We start from the raw sequence: 15,364 nt of genomic DNA, 5'->3' as shown, positions 1-15,364 counted from the left end.
GTTTGCTCAGGCCTGCCACAAATCCATCCAACCCCTCCACAGATGATGGAAGGTGTGGGCTGCCCTCCAACCACAGGCTCCCGGCTGGCCTAGGACCTGCAGGACCTAGTCACCCTTCTACAGGCGGAGAACCTCACATTATAGACCCACACTATACAGCGTGCACTTGCGTGAGCAATTAGACTGGTCAAAGGCTCAAGTGGTGCAGCTCACTGCTGAGGCACAGATTGTATGAGAGCAGCTTGCAAGCTCACAGGGAGAAGCAGTGACACATATGCCCGAACAGACAATGCATCGCCTGAACCAGCCCCTGAGGTTTCCTGGACTAATGCAGGCTTCTCTTCCTGCTCCACCTCCTTGCATGCCCCACAGACCAGACTAAGGTGGTGCTAGTGATCAGCCGGCTCTCTGGTGGAGCGCTCAATTGGGCCTCCCCACTGTTGGAGCAGAACAGCCCAGTGTTCTCTGACTGTGATGCCTTTGCGACCATCTTCTATAACCCAGATTGTGTCCGCTCTGCAGAGGCTGCCCTCCGGAAGCTTTGTTGGGGCACAGGCTGGCCACCTCCTAGGCCACCAATTTCGGACAGCTCATGGGTAAGGCTGCGATTCTGTCATGGAGGTGATGGATCCTGTGACCTCTGTGACTTCTACAGAGGCAGCGCCCTGGACTGCCCCATCCAGAACACCTAAGATTTAGTCAGGGTATTTATTGTAGAAGACACGGACAGGTCAATTGCCATGAATTTTTGTTCACTGCTTTGTGACCTGTCCATGACTTTTACTAAAAAATACCTGTAACTAAATCATAGCCTTACTCATGGCTGATGTTAGTTGGTTTAAACTAAAAGAACTTTATGGTGAGAGACATCAGCTTTCTTGGCCTTGTAACCTCCTGTCTGCAATTAAATTCAGGTAGACATCCTAATAGCTTCGCTGCCTATCAGGATGGTCGGAGGGCAGGAGATGCCTCCTCTCCCACACACAGTGAAAAAGCGCTAGTTGTTGAAGCTTGAAAACTCTTCCTTCTTGATGAACAGAGATCGCTCCTGCCACCCAGCATGGGTTCGCAGCATGCAACTGAGCATAATAAAAGCTGTCAGACTGGCACAGGAATCAGGCCTAGTGGCTCCTCTGATACCGTTACTGTCTGCAGTAAATCACACAGAAGGGCTACACTAAGGATTCTATGAAAATCTCTTCCCATTGTATGAATATTTGGGCTGGCAGCAGTGATAGCATAGCTCAGCTTCTGCTGCAGTTGCCACCTTGTCAACTATTGCTGCTCAGAGCAGATCTAGATGTTACAATGGGTAAAGCTCCTGTGGCTTTTCTGCACTGCCACTCCTCTCAATGCGAAGCTTCAGAAACATGGGAGACTTCCACAAAAAACCTCAGTAGGGCTAAGGCCTAGGGGAAACAGGTTAACTCCGGTGGATACCTAGCCTGAAAGATAGCTCTCAACTATGGTTCCTGGCCACATATGTGGACAGGAAAGAGCCTGTGTTAGAACCACGTATAGCATGGCTTGCCCATTACCCAGCAAGTTTAAACAACTTTATGTAGAGGTGGCTGAAACTTCCGGAATTAACCCCCCCTTTTTTTTAAATCAAAAAGCCTCTTTTCAAAAGCAAATATTTTCATGAAGAAAATTGTTTAATTCCCATTCCCCAATTGATGAAACCCCTCAGTGAAAACGTATTCATTTTTGCCCCTCTTTCAGTGACAAAAAGGAGGAATATCAAAAAAAGTTAATTTTTGCAAAAAAATTTGACTGGATAGAAACTGAGCGAAGGAGCAATCTGGAGAATGAAAAAATCATTCACAAATTGAACTATTTCCATTGAAGGAGCAGCACCGATTTACAACATCTGAGTATACAGTAACCCTGTGAGGTGAAATTTAAATAAATAAATAAATCAGAATGTCTCCATTTAAAAATTTATTCTCATCAGGAAGAATGTTTTAAAAATGTTACCATCTTTTGTCAATAGGCATTCTACTCCACTCACTCTCCTCTTCTGTATCTGCTCCAATGCTCTCTCCTATTACAGCTGCTTGAGTGGAAGTTTCCAAAATGCACAGTCATCTTTAATATCATTCTAGGTCTGAAGAAGTAGGGGAAAATAGCCTTCCAGATTTCTTTTGGCCTTCACAAGCTTATAACTATGCAGGCAACGAATGAGTTCTAGCCAGCATACGGAATCTGTGCACAGGTTGGAATCTTCATTTGTCAGACTGAGGTGATTCTGTTTAAAATGCCCCAAAAGGCTAGTAAATACAGGTAGGGCCTGACTCTCATAGAGACTGGAAGACTTCACCTGGAGTGACAGGCTATAGAACTTTCCTAAGATAATTCCTTGAGCAGATCTTTTAGAAAAACATCCAATCTTGATTTAGAAAATTGCCAGTGATGGAGAAACCGCCACAACCAATGATCCCTGTCAAAAATGTACACCTTATTTCCAGTCTGAATTTGTCTAGCTTTAACTTCCAGCCATTGGATCATATTATACCTTTCTCTGCCTGATTGAAGAGCCTATTATTAAATATTTTTTCCACATCAACATATCTGTAGATATCTGTAGATCTGTAATCAAGTCACCCCTTAACCTTCTCTTTGTTAAACAAAACAGAGGTCCTTGAGTCTATCACTACAAGGCATGTTTTCTAATCCTTTAATCATTCCCATGGCTCTCTTCTGAACCCTCTGCAATGTATCAATATCCTTCCAGAATGGCGGGCACCAGAACTGGACATAGTATTCCACCAGTAGTCACACCAGGGCCAATTAAAGAGGTAAAACAACTTATCTACTCCCCTGTTTATGCATCGTAGGTTTTCATAAGTTCTTTTGGCCACAGCATCACGCGGGGAGCTCATGTTCAGCTGATTATCCACCACGACCCCCAAATCTTTGAGTCACTGCTTCCCAGGATAGAGTCCCCCATCCTGTAAGTACGGCCTACATTCTTTGTTCCTAGATACATACATTTAGCAGTATTTAAGTATGTGTTGTTTGCTTGCATCCAACTTACCAAGTGATCCAGTTCGCCCTGAATCAGTGACCTATCCTCTTCATTGCTTACCACTCCCCCAGTTTTTGTGTCATCTGCAAACTTTATCAGTGATGATTTTATGTTTTCTTCCAGGTCATGGATGAAAATGTTAAATAGCGTAGGGCTGAGAACCAATCCCAGATGGGGACCCCACTGGAAACACCCCTTTAGCAAAGACACACATAAGAGCAAAATATTAAGTATAAATGCTATTAAATGAAGGGCATCCTAAAGCCACATCTCTGATCAGAGCCCCAAGGCCCATATACTGATTTCTTTTTCTTCATCCAGAGAACAATGAGTCTTCAGTTCCATTCCTTTTCCTTTTAAGTTTAACAATGGGTAGCACAAGTGCAGCGAGGATCCTATTCTGCACTACTGAGCTAACGTATCAGTACATTAAAACCCATTTTGTCAGGCGTGCGGGAGGAGATCTGCAAATGAATTGTCTTCCATTCATCTTGCAGCAAACAGGACAGCCAGTAAAGGGCAGCCTGCCAGCCAGGCTTGCTCTCTGAAGCTGTGAATGACCTGTCACAGAAATTGGTGGTGATTTTGTTTTTTGTTTTGCTGCAGCTAAACAATATTATTACCCTCGTTAGAAATGACTGAGGCCCAGTCGACAATGAACATTGGCAGGGGAATTAAACGGGGACAGGAGACGGCTGCTGCAGCTCATCCCAAACTGCATAACCACAGAAATGCCTGATGTTCGGCTGGAGAGGTTGATAACTAGCATTGTTGCTCTGTGTCACTCCATTCACTTCAGTGGAGTCACTCCTGATTTACCCTGGCAGGAGTCAGGCCCAGCGAGGTAAGACTGATACAGCACTCATCCAATTTCTCCCGCCGGTGTGAATAAAGAGGCCGCAGCAGCAGCTGGCAGGCTGGTGAAGGGGGAATACAAAATCCAAACAAAACAAAGGGAGTCAGCACGACAAGAGGAAAGCGGTGACGCAGGAGCAAACGAAGAACAGGTGCTCCCAGAATGTTTGCTGTGGCTCCCGGGGTCTTGTCATCCGGCCATGCCAGTCCTCTGGCAGCGAAATTCTAAACGTCCTAGCGTGGTCTGGTCTGGGGCGCTGGGGGAGACCAACCAACTCTCACTGGGCGGGTATAACTGTCTCTCTCATTCCAAATGTCACCCCTGCTGCATGGGGATTAGTCTGACAGTTAATTCAGGTTCAGAGACAGAATTTTCGAAAGCAGTTTGTCATTGGGATTTGAACCTACTCGAAAGGGCGAGGAAGCTGTCTGTTCTAATGACATACACACATATGGATATTTATGGCATATTGAGTCCCTTCAGACTCATTCTAATCTCTCACAGGTCACTGGGGTGACTCTGTTTAATATGCCAAAAAACGCTAGTGAATACAGCTAGCGCCTGACTTTCACAGGGACTGGAAGACTTCACCTGGAGTGACAGGCAATGAGAGTGTTAGTGTGGCTGTTAATATTATGTAAATCTATCAGATGTGCCTCTAATTTCATTAGCTGTGTGTAACCCCTCTGCCAGGTGGAGCCGGCAGTAACCAGGACTGGGTTCAATATCTCGGGGTTACTTTACAACAAGACAACACAGAACTTGCTCTAACCCCCACACAGTAACCTGGGGAAATTATACACCACCCCTGGGTGCTTCTGAGAGGCAATACTTCCCCACTCGCAAGCACAGAGTCTGACTATAGCAGAGAAACTTTTAATGAAAGGAGGGAAGTCACTTGACATTAATTAGGGGAAAATGCTGCAACTACGCTTCATAAAGCTAAAACTGTGAGCAGGACATCCACCCCAGAGTGCATGGGGCAGAGTCTTCTGCCTCATGTTCTTGAGTTATACAACCAAAAGTTCCTTTACTATGCTCCCGTCTGCTCCCACACCACACCCACTCACAATGGCTGTCCTTGGTCAGTGAGGACACAGGGTTCAGAAGCGCTGTGTGAGATCACCTCCCACATGGGGAAGAAGATACCTGGCTTGCTGCGCCATCTGAGCACTTGCTTTGGCCGGCCGCCCTACCAGCTGACTGCTCGCCACCTTCCCCGGTCACCCATCAGTCACCTCCCGCTGCCATCTGCCTCTCTGCTGTGACCTCTGTAGGTCAGTCTCTTAGTGATTTTTAGTTATCAGCAGGCTGGGCAGAAACACTGCCCCACCAGGAGTGATTTCAGCTCTCATTGAGTACTTAACATAATAAAAGCCTCCTAATGAAGCTTATTTAGTTCTATCTGTGAATAGTGGGGAGGAACTGGTTAAACCAGACCAGGTACACAGAGGGAGAAGCCATACCTTCTGGCTGGGACATCTGTCCCCACCTCCATCTTACTTTCACAGGGGTCTAGCATTCCAGCCCCTAGCTTAACGAGGTCCTATCAGCTGAGGGTGATTCCCCTCATTCAGGACAGGTTAAGCACAGTTCTGCTCCCCTTTATTCATACAATACAAACAACAGTGTTGATAACAGCATTTCACTACCCTGCATTCAGCACTAGACTGATTTGTAACCCAATACCCGCCAACCTTGATCACTTTGAGAAACGCCGTTCTATCTCCTACATATCTAAGCAGAGTAAGTGTGTTCATGTAAATACAATTTGCTCCTGAAGTTTCTCCCCCTCCCAGCTAGCTGTCAGGGGAGAGTTCATTCAGCCCCTGCTTACATATGTAAGGGACTTTGGTCATGGCATGACCGCTTCTTCTTCATTGTGTGCTAATGAAGATAAGTGGAGGAGGGGACAAACGAGACAGGTAGTAAAGGGGAGATACAAAAGTCATCTCAGAAACCTGCTCTTTCAGAGCTGGCCATCCTCTTAAGGGCAAACTAGAATTCTGTGGTGTAGAAAAATCTACAGTGCTTCCCCAGTCATCTGGAAAACAGGGACAATTTGTCATAAAAAGACTGCTGCTTCTTGTCTGTGTCACTCACGTGTGCCCGAAGAGATACAGGGAGGCAAGGGAGTAAACAGAAAATAAATTGTTAAAAGACCGTGAAAATGGCCTCTGTTACTGTTCCGTGGCAGGCACGAACTGCAATCAGCTCTCACCAGCTGGGTCCTCTTGAGGATGGGCGTTCATCTCCCACTGTCTTTCTGACAGGCCTTTCTCCCAGTGACTTATAGTTGAAATATAAGAGGACTGTTAGGCTGTGAAAGGCCAAAGTTGCACATCACAGCACATATATTCACTAGGCCCTTAAGTTTCATTTTTTCCACTTCCTTGTTATGGGCAGAGAGGCCCTACACCAGCAGAGAAGGGGTTAAAGAGAGGCTGTGGCCCCAGCTAGCCCCGCCTCCACTATACATGGAGCCAATGCCAAGCTTGGAGGGGGAATAAAAAGAGAAAGCCTGGCTCAGTTGTGTACTGGTGGGCCAGGAAGAAGGATGGAGCTCTGCCTCTGTGCTGCTAGCTGGAGCAGCCAGACGCCAGGAGCGAGCAATGCATGAGCAAGAGAAGATGGGGCGCCCCACTGGAAGACTGGGGGCTGGTCCAATATTGAGTTGGATTTGCTTTTATTTTGGAACGTTTGGGGGTTCAACTGTCCTCCCCCACCAGGGAAAGTAAAACTGGAGGGACAATTAGCTGGTGGGCTGGAGCTCTGCTACAGCGGGCACTGGAGGTGCAGACTTCTTCCCCGGAAGACCTGCAGCCACATTGGAACAATGCAAGGCCCACAAGAGGACTCTACTTCTGCCACGGCACTACACTCCTCCTTTCCAGCTGCAGTTTGAGCCTCAAGTTTTTCTACCAGGCCAGTAACATTATCCTCTGGTGAGGAGGCATAGGTGAGTATAGCTGAGCAAATAATGGATATTTTTTGGCTTGCTGATAATTCCGGGGGCGGGGGAGAGAGAGGGGGAAATGTTCATGTTGAATCGGAATTGAAACTTTTCTAAATTTTTGGTGAATTTAAAAGTAAAAAAATACTTTGTTTAAGGTTGAAAAACATTTTTGGTTGTTTCAAAATTTCCTTTATTTTTTTTTAAAGTTGTTTCAAACCTAAAAACCAAAAGATTTCATTTAAAAAATGTTGAAACAAAACATCTCTGTTTTTTACATAAGTCTTTCACACTGTTTTTCCAACTGAAACGTCTTGGGGATACTGAGGTGAACTTGTGTTTCATGTTGATGAATCTGCGTTTATCTGCCGAAAAAATTAATCCAAAAAAATTCATCCATTTCTACACATGAACACCTTAACAGATCCAGCTTCTGGGCTCTGTAAAGGGGAAATCTCAGCTTCTGTTGAGAAAATGAGTGTGTTTCTAGCACCTCTCCTTGCATAGATAACCTTGAAAATGAAAATCAATGTAAATTGATCTGATGAAACAAGGAGCTGAGCTGCACTCAGACTCCTAGCTGCTTACCTGTGTGTATGTGCGTGCGCGTGTGTGTGTGTGTACCACCTCTGCTTGTTGACATTTTCAGCCATTTCTCAGTTGGGAGCTAAGCTGAAGGTTATCTACAAAGGCACCTACTTCTGTAAGAGGAATGTCCCTTCTCGACTGAAGCACTGTGTCCATTCTGGGCACCACAATTTGGGAAAGATGTGGACAAAATTGGAGAAAATCCAGAGGAGGCAAACAAAAATGATTACAAGTCTAGAAAACATGACCTATAAGGGAAGATTGAAGAAACTGGGTTTGTTTAGTCTGGAGAAGACTCTTAGACATTAAGGTCAGAAGGGACCATAATGATCATCTAGTCTGACCTCCTGCACAATGCAGGCCACAGAATCTCACCCACCCATTCCTATAACAAACCCCTGACCTATGTCTGAACTACTGAAGTCTTCAACTTATAGTTTAAAGACTTCAAGGTGCAGAGAATCCTCCAGCAAGTGACCCATGCCCCATGCAGAGGAAGGTGAAAAAATCCCAGGGCCTCTGCCAATCTGCCCTGGAGGAAAATTCCTTCCCGACCCCAAACATGGCGATCAGCTAAACCCTGAGCATGTGGGCAAGACTCACCAGCCAGCACCCATGAAAGAATTCTCTGTAGAAACTCAGATCCCATCCTCTCTAGTGTCCCATCACAGGCCATTGGGCATATTTACCACTAATAGTCAAAGATCAATTAATGGCCAAAATTAGGCTATTCCATCATACCATCCCTTCCATAAACTTATCAAGCTTAGTCTTGAAGCCAGGTATGTCTTTTGCCTCCACTGCTCCCCTTGGAAGGCTATTCCAGAACTTCAGTTCTCTGATGGTTAGAAACCTTTGTTTAATTTCAAGTCTAAACTTCCTGATGGCCAGTTTATATCCATTTGTTCTTGTGTCCACATTGGTACTGAGCTTAAAGAATTCCTCTCCCTCCCTGGTAATTATCCCTCTGATATATTTATAGAGAGCAACCATATCTCCCCTCAGCCTTCTTTTGGTGAGGCTAACCAAGCCAAGCTCTTTGAGTCTCCTTTCATAAGACAGGTTTTCCATTCCTTGGATCATCCTAGTAGCCCTTCTCTGTACCTGTTCCAGTTTGAATTCATCCTTCATAAAAATGAGAAGACTGAGGGGGGTACACAACAGTCTTCTAGTAAAAGATTCTATAAAGAGGAGCATGATAAATTGTCTCCTTAACCACTGAGGACAGGACAAGAAGCAATGGGCTTAAATTGCAGCAAGGGAGATTTAGGTTAGACGTTAAAGAAAAACTTCCTAACTGTAAAGGTAGTCAAGTACTGGAACAAATTACCTAGGGAGGTTGTGAAATCTCAGTCATTGGAGGTTTTTAAAAACAGGTCAGCCAGAACTTCATCTGAATCACCCAGGTGAGGTCCAAACCGAAAGGGTATAGATCAAGAGTGCAACACTTAATATATACATATTAAGTCCATCAATGGCTACTAGCCAGGGCAGGGATGCAACACCAGGCTCTAAGTATCCCTAGCCTCTGTTTACCTGGAGCTGGGAATGGATGACAGGTTCGCTCGATTGACTGTTGTTTTCATCCTCTCTGAAGCACCTGGCATTGGCCACTGTTGGAAGACAGGATATTGGGACTATCGGTCAGACCCTGTATGGCTGTTCTTATGTTCTTATATTCACAAACATTTGCCTGGTCCATAAGAAAAATATACAAAGCCAGATTCTGCTGCTCTTACTTAAGTTGAGTAACACCTTACTCTAGAGCAGTTCCACTAACTACTCTTGGTAGATGATGCTACTCAGCTTCTGAAAGCATATCAGAGTCTGGACCTGAGGAAAGAAAAAACAGCATTAACTTAACTGCAGCTATATTAAACTGCTTTAACATGTCCAAAGCATGTAAATCCTGTGATAGAAAGGTAATAGGAATCATTCAAGGTTCATCCACTAAAGCCCTATTGAACTGTGCCCCTCTTCAGTCAGAACTCCCAGGAACAGGGTTAAGGAACAGCTTTGTAACTAGATAAATCCTTCAGCCACCTTCTAAATCCCACTCTCCTGGGAGGACTATGAGAAGTTTGACGTATTGGCTAGCTCCTTAATCACTAATTTGAAACATCATGTCCAAGTTAGAGATGTATTAGCTCCTGTCCTTGGGTTCTGTGGAGTGGGGCATCTGATTCTACTGTGAAGCCATTGTCCTTTGATGTAATTGTGATTTAGTAATCCCTCACTACCAACTGGCAAAAGGTTCACTGTACTGTCACAGCTGCTTGTGTCAAGCCTGACAAACTCATTACACTGAACATTTTGGTGCCATAGTGAGATCTTAAATGAAAGCCAAAATCATGCTGGTCCTTAATATCACTGTGAAATGTACGTGCTGGTTATATTTAAAAAAGTTCTGTCTCTGTACTGAAAAATAGTCCTTATAACTTGCATCAAGGTGTTACTCCCCAGCACAAGTGGAAGAAAACTGGTTTTGCCAGACCAAGGGATGTATGTTCTCATGTCTACCTAGGTTTCTATGCAGAATAAGCAATTACCAGCCAAATACAATGGGGGCTATATTTACATTTCAGGGCAACAGGAGGATTTGAAGACAACACACTGGAGAACAAACAACTGGGTGCCATCCTGGCTCTGGGGTCAAAACAATGAGTTGGGGGAAATATAAGGAGAAACAAAAAGACATTTTGTTTTCCTTCACCGAGGAAGCAAAAGGGACATTTTTGCAGTCATGAAAGTTGGATCCTGGCCATGTGGGCTACTGATTTGGGGAGATTGCTTTAGGTGAGACACTATCATGTGTCTCGAAGGTTAACTCTGTGTTCTAGCGTAATCTTCTGTTCCTATGCTCAGGAGTTAAACGCTCTCTTGCTACCTGATTGTTGAATTGTTTTTCACCAAATCAGTTCAGAAGTTCCCCTCTAATAATCTCTCTCTCTAAATTGCACAAAGCCGCTCCAAAACAAGTTTCTCACAGAGCCCTCTACTAATGGCACAACAAAACTGGACTGTATGAGATGACCCTTAACATGGCGAAATATTCTCCAAAGGCTAGATTGTGCCCCCCGTAATCACACTGGGGAGCACAAGCTGGGGTGCGTTGGGGTGGCACAATCTCGTCCTTTTGGCCCCACTCGCACTGGGTAATACTTTACTCGGCAGGTAGCCCTATTGAAAACAAGAGACCTACTTGCAGAGCCAGGTACTACCCAACGTGGGTAAGAAGAGGGTGAGAATCTGGCCCTGAACATGTCTATGAAAAGGTGGATGTTTTCACATTGCTGCTCTTTTGGCCTAACCATTTAGCCAAAATTCCTGGCCTGGCAAGGTTGTTTCCATTAGGATGAGACACCCCGCCATAAAAATCATTTATATTGCTGCAAATATGTTTTGTGACTAACAAGCCCTGCTTCCCTGTGCACACTAGAAACAAACAACAGCAGGCAGAAAAGCCCCAAGTGAGCCCCTCCAGCGAGCTGTGTGCCCAAGAAGACCAGTGTCTCTGCTTGCTCTCAGGGGCAGCTCATAACTCCTTTTGACTTGTTTCCTTCTGTACACACCGCCTGCTACCCCATCCTACACCCTGCATTTGTAACCATGGGACAGCTCTGTCCTGGCCATACGGCCTCGTGCCCTGGGCAGTAGCCCCCATTGACTACAGTTGTTTTCACTATATAAAGGTGCATGGTTGCTCCTCCTGCTGAGCCTACAGGAGAGTGGTTGGCAGGCCCATTGGCTTCGATGAGGTCTGTGACTGTCTTTGGATCCAAACCCCCTTGTGGCCAGCCAATAGCACTTCTCAGCATATCCATAGCTTCCTTGAAATACCTCTGGGGGTATAGAGGAGGGCCAACTTTCAAGTTCAGTCCTTGAATTTTTGATATTAGAAGGTTTTGGTGAACTTCTCCAAGGTGTTTTTGATGGGGTTGGGGAGGATTGAGGGCATGGCAGGCTCAGGAGAGGGGGCAGGAAGGAGTGGAGTGGGGGCAGGGCTTGTGGCAGAGCCAGGGGTTGAGCAGTGAGCACCCCCCACCGCACATTGGAAAGTTGGCGCCTGTAGCGCCAGCCCCAGAGACGGTGCCTATACAAGGAGATGGATGGCAGGAGAGAGATCACTTGATCATTACCTGTTAGGTTCACTCCCTCTGGGGCACCTGGCATTGGCCACTATTGGCAGACAGGATACTGGGCTGGATGGACCTTTGGTCTGACCCAATATGGCCGTTCTTATGTTCTTATGAGCTGCATATTAACTTCTGAAGAGCTGCATGTGGCTTCAGAGCCACAAGTTGGCCACCCCTGCTCCAGATCAAGAGATGTGTCCCTTTGGGGGTACGTCTCAAGAGGTGACCTAATCCCAACCCAAAAGGCAGTAATGCACCCTTAATGCTAGCTCTGATATGTGCAGAGGAACTTAATGGAGTAGTTAGGGAATTTCCTAGGTCTTTTCAGCAGCCACACACTAGCTGTTTGACCCCATAATCTCTACTGTGTGGTTTCTGGGGACTCCCAGGGGGTTCCTTAGCTACCACACTAAGGCATATGCAACATTAGGGCTGTAAGCCATTTCTGTCATTTAGACTGTAAACTACTTGAAGCAGAGAGTGCCCCTTCCTCCATGTTTTGTACAGCACCAGGCACAATAATTAAAAAAATAGTAATGAATAGTGTAGCAACCACTTCCTGCCCCTCCCCTCTGGAAAAAGGAACAAGACCTCTTTGATTACCTCCATTCCATAATCACACTGATGTCGTATCCTAGGGTTGTTCTTAAATGCCCGGTTGCTGATTTGTTTTTAAAGAGCAATTAACGCTTTTGTGATGACAAAAGACACAGAGGATTACAGAGACTTTGCAGAGAGAGACAGGAAAACAACGGGTGTCAAATCTGGGATTTACCAACCTTGACAGCTTCTCTGTAAGTTTGTAAAGTGATCATTTTCAGCGCAATGGATTTTAATTAATGCTCTTTTTCTATTAATTATAGGAATGCAAATTTTTACCTGGCATGTGTCATTTCTGATCTGCAGTATATTAATTAGTAGAATAATATCACAAATGAAAAGTGTCAGGAAATGTATTTCTGTGGAGCTGGCCTGTCTAGCGTGTTAATGAAGTGTGATATGGCACCAGCATACCATTGTGTACAATGATACAAAATGAATGTGGATAATATAATTATTTATGGTGTAGCACAACAGCTGTTCTAGTGGTGTAACTGACAATGACTGTTGTTCTGATAGGAAGGTCCTGCTAATGCCACTTAGTGTTAACATCAATTCTTGAGAATATCATGTGACCCAAGCTAATAAATTGGAGATGATGTGCATTTTGCACACTTATCTGTGTGTGAGTGAGGGTTTGTTTGCTAATACGGTTATAAAGAATCCTATTGGTAAAATTATCAGGAAGGCTGTACTTTGAAAACAAACCATCACCACTAACAACAAAAACAAAAACAAAACCCAAGCCTCCTGTGTGTGTGTGTGTGTGTGTGTGTGTATATATATATATATATATGCTGGGGTGGGGGAGGAGAAAGGTTGGCACATTTGCTTCAAATGGAAGTGCAGCACACTAAATAAAAACGTAAAAGTCACCTTTTGCAAAGACAGCAGAGCAGCAGGGGGAAAAAAAACCCACAAAGAAGCCGTCGGCTTGCTACCAGCCAGGCCTGTTACATGTGCTAATGTAACACATCCCTATTGAATTTCTAGTGGTGTGAAAAGCAGAACAGCTTTGGCTATCACATGTAATGCAGTGTGCAATGGCAGGCCCTTGGGTCTTGTTTCTGCTGTTTCCAGGCTTGCCAGCTGCATTGCTGAAAAATAGAACGGTCGCGTCAGCAAGAATGAGGCGTGCCATGTGCGCACGCTGGTGCAGAGACCAAACTGAAACGGCGGGAGATAAAAGAAGGGCATTTTGTATCTGCTTCTATACAAAGTGAAAACCTGTGAGATGTGTCAGCAGGTCTGGAGAGACCCTGTCATATGTGTGTCACCAAGTTGGAAAAAGCAAAGAGAAATTATTCAGGGAGGCTCTGCAAGCTCCCACATGAAACCTTTATCCTCCCCAGAGAGTGTGAGCAATTCTCCTTTGAGAGGCTTAGGGCTTGTCTCCACAGTGCTGGCAAAGTGCACTACAGGGATGTGATTTGAAAAGTACTCTAAAGCTCTTCACTCTGTGTTAGCGTGACCAGATGTGCCGATTTTATAGGGACAGTCCTGATTTTTGGGTGTTTTTCTTATATAGGCTATTATTACCCCCCACCCCCGTCCCGATTTTTCACACTTGCTGTCTGGTCACCCTACTCTGTGAGATCCTACGGGCCTGCTCTGAAAGGAAGCTAAGTTCAGGTTAACATAATCTGCCTTAACATGAAGTAGGTACCTTTTTAGATCGCACCTGCAGAGTCTACGTGGGTAGTTAGAGTGCAGCACATGAGTGCTTTACAAATCACACCTACCATACCGTGTAGACAAGGCCTTATAGGAGGGATGATGGGTAGTATAATCCTTGCCATTCACTGACAGAGCAACTTGAGCGGTCGCTCAAATGAGGCAGAGATTGAAAAGGGACCAAACTCTGGTGAGAATGCAAATGAAGATTTGAAAAGTGGTGCATTATAGTGATGGAGAATATGGGAAGATTAAACATTAGAGGGGATAATTCCCAACAAATGTATTCAATACATTTCCTCTTTTCTATCTATCTTAAATATGTATCAGGTTCCCATCACAATAATACTTTAGCACCTCACAATCGTTAACATGTTAATCCTTGCAGCACTGCTGTGAGATAGGAAAGGGCTATTATCCCCGTTTTACAGGTGCAGAACTGATACACAGAGAGCTTACGTGATTTGCCCAGGGTCACCCAGGAAGTCTGTGGCAGAGCTGGGAGTTAAACCCAGATCTCTGGTTAGCACCCTGACTACTGGACCATCCTTCCTGAGCTGTCTGTGAATAGCTTGGGAAAATCTGGAGTGTATTTGCTATTCGGAATTATTTTTCAGCTAGTAATTTTGGCTCTGCAGATAATTTGAATGGGAAAAAAAACATTAAATATACTGTTCACAATAAAGAATGGAGATTTTTAAGAACAGGTTGGATAACCCCCCATCAGGGACGATCTAGGTTTACTTGGTCCGGCCTCAGTGCAGGGGGCTGGACTAGATGACTCACAAGGTCTTTTCTAGCCCTTCATTTCTATGAGTCTATAATAGGATTTTCCAAAGTGCTCAGCACTGGCTTAACTCTGCTCCCATTGAAGTCAATGTGAGTTTTGCCAATGATTTCAGGAGGTGCAGAGAAAGGCTGCCACTCTAAAACTGTAACTTTCGCAATTAACAAGCACAGCATGAGTTGCAAATTGTAGAGCAATAACAATGTTGAGTTTGTGCTGTGGAAGGAACAGAAAAAATGCTCCATGACCTGCATAACTCCCTGATCCTGCAATTAAATTGACTTCATTCAAACTCTACACTGGCACAGGGATCCACCCAAGCAGCTCTGAGAGCAGAATCAACTCCTAAGCCACCAGTGCAGTATGACTGGTCAAGTGTACAACTGTGTATAAAACTCACAGTGGCCTCAATGGGAAATGTGTTTGTGGGACAAATGCAGGAGAGAGAGCAGAAATTTAAGAAGGGGGAAGATCGGTCGACCCTTGAACACAACATCCCTCTGGGCCCTGGCAGCTTCATGTTTTGACCCTTAGACTCTGAAGTTCAAAAGAGAAATAACAGTAGGCCCCATTCTGGGCTTTTGTGAGGGAGGTTTATTAGGAATCCAGTAGCAATTTCCAGTAAGACAGACGCCTATCAAATGCTCTAGGACTGTGAATACGATATCAGCTAGGTCTAGAAGCTGATGTCCTACTGGCAGGTGAATGGAGAGCAGGTTAATGGGGGAGGGGGAAAGGAGTG

Source organism: Mauremys reevesii, linkage group 3, assembly GCF_016161935.1.
Source record: "Mauremys reevesii isolate NIE-2019 linkage group 3, ASM1616193v1, whole genome shotgun sequence".
Lineage (NCBI taxonomy): Eukaryota > Metazoa > Chordata > Testudines > Geoemydidae > Mauremys > Mauremys reevesii.
This window is presented reverse-complemented; position numbering follows the sequence as displayed.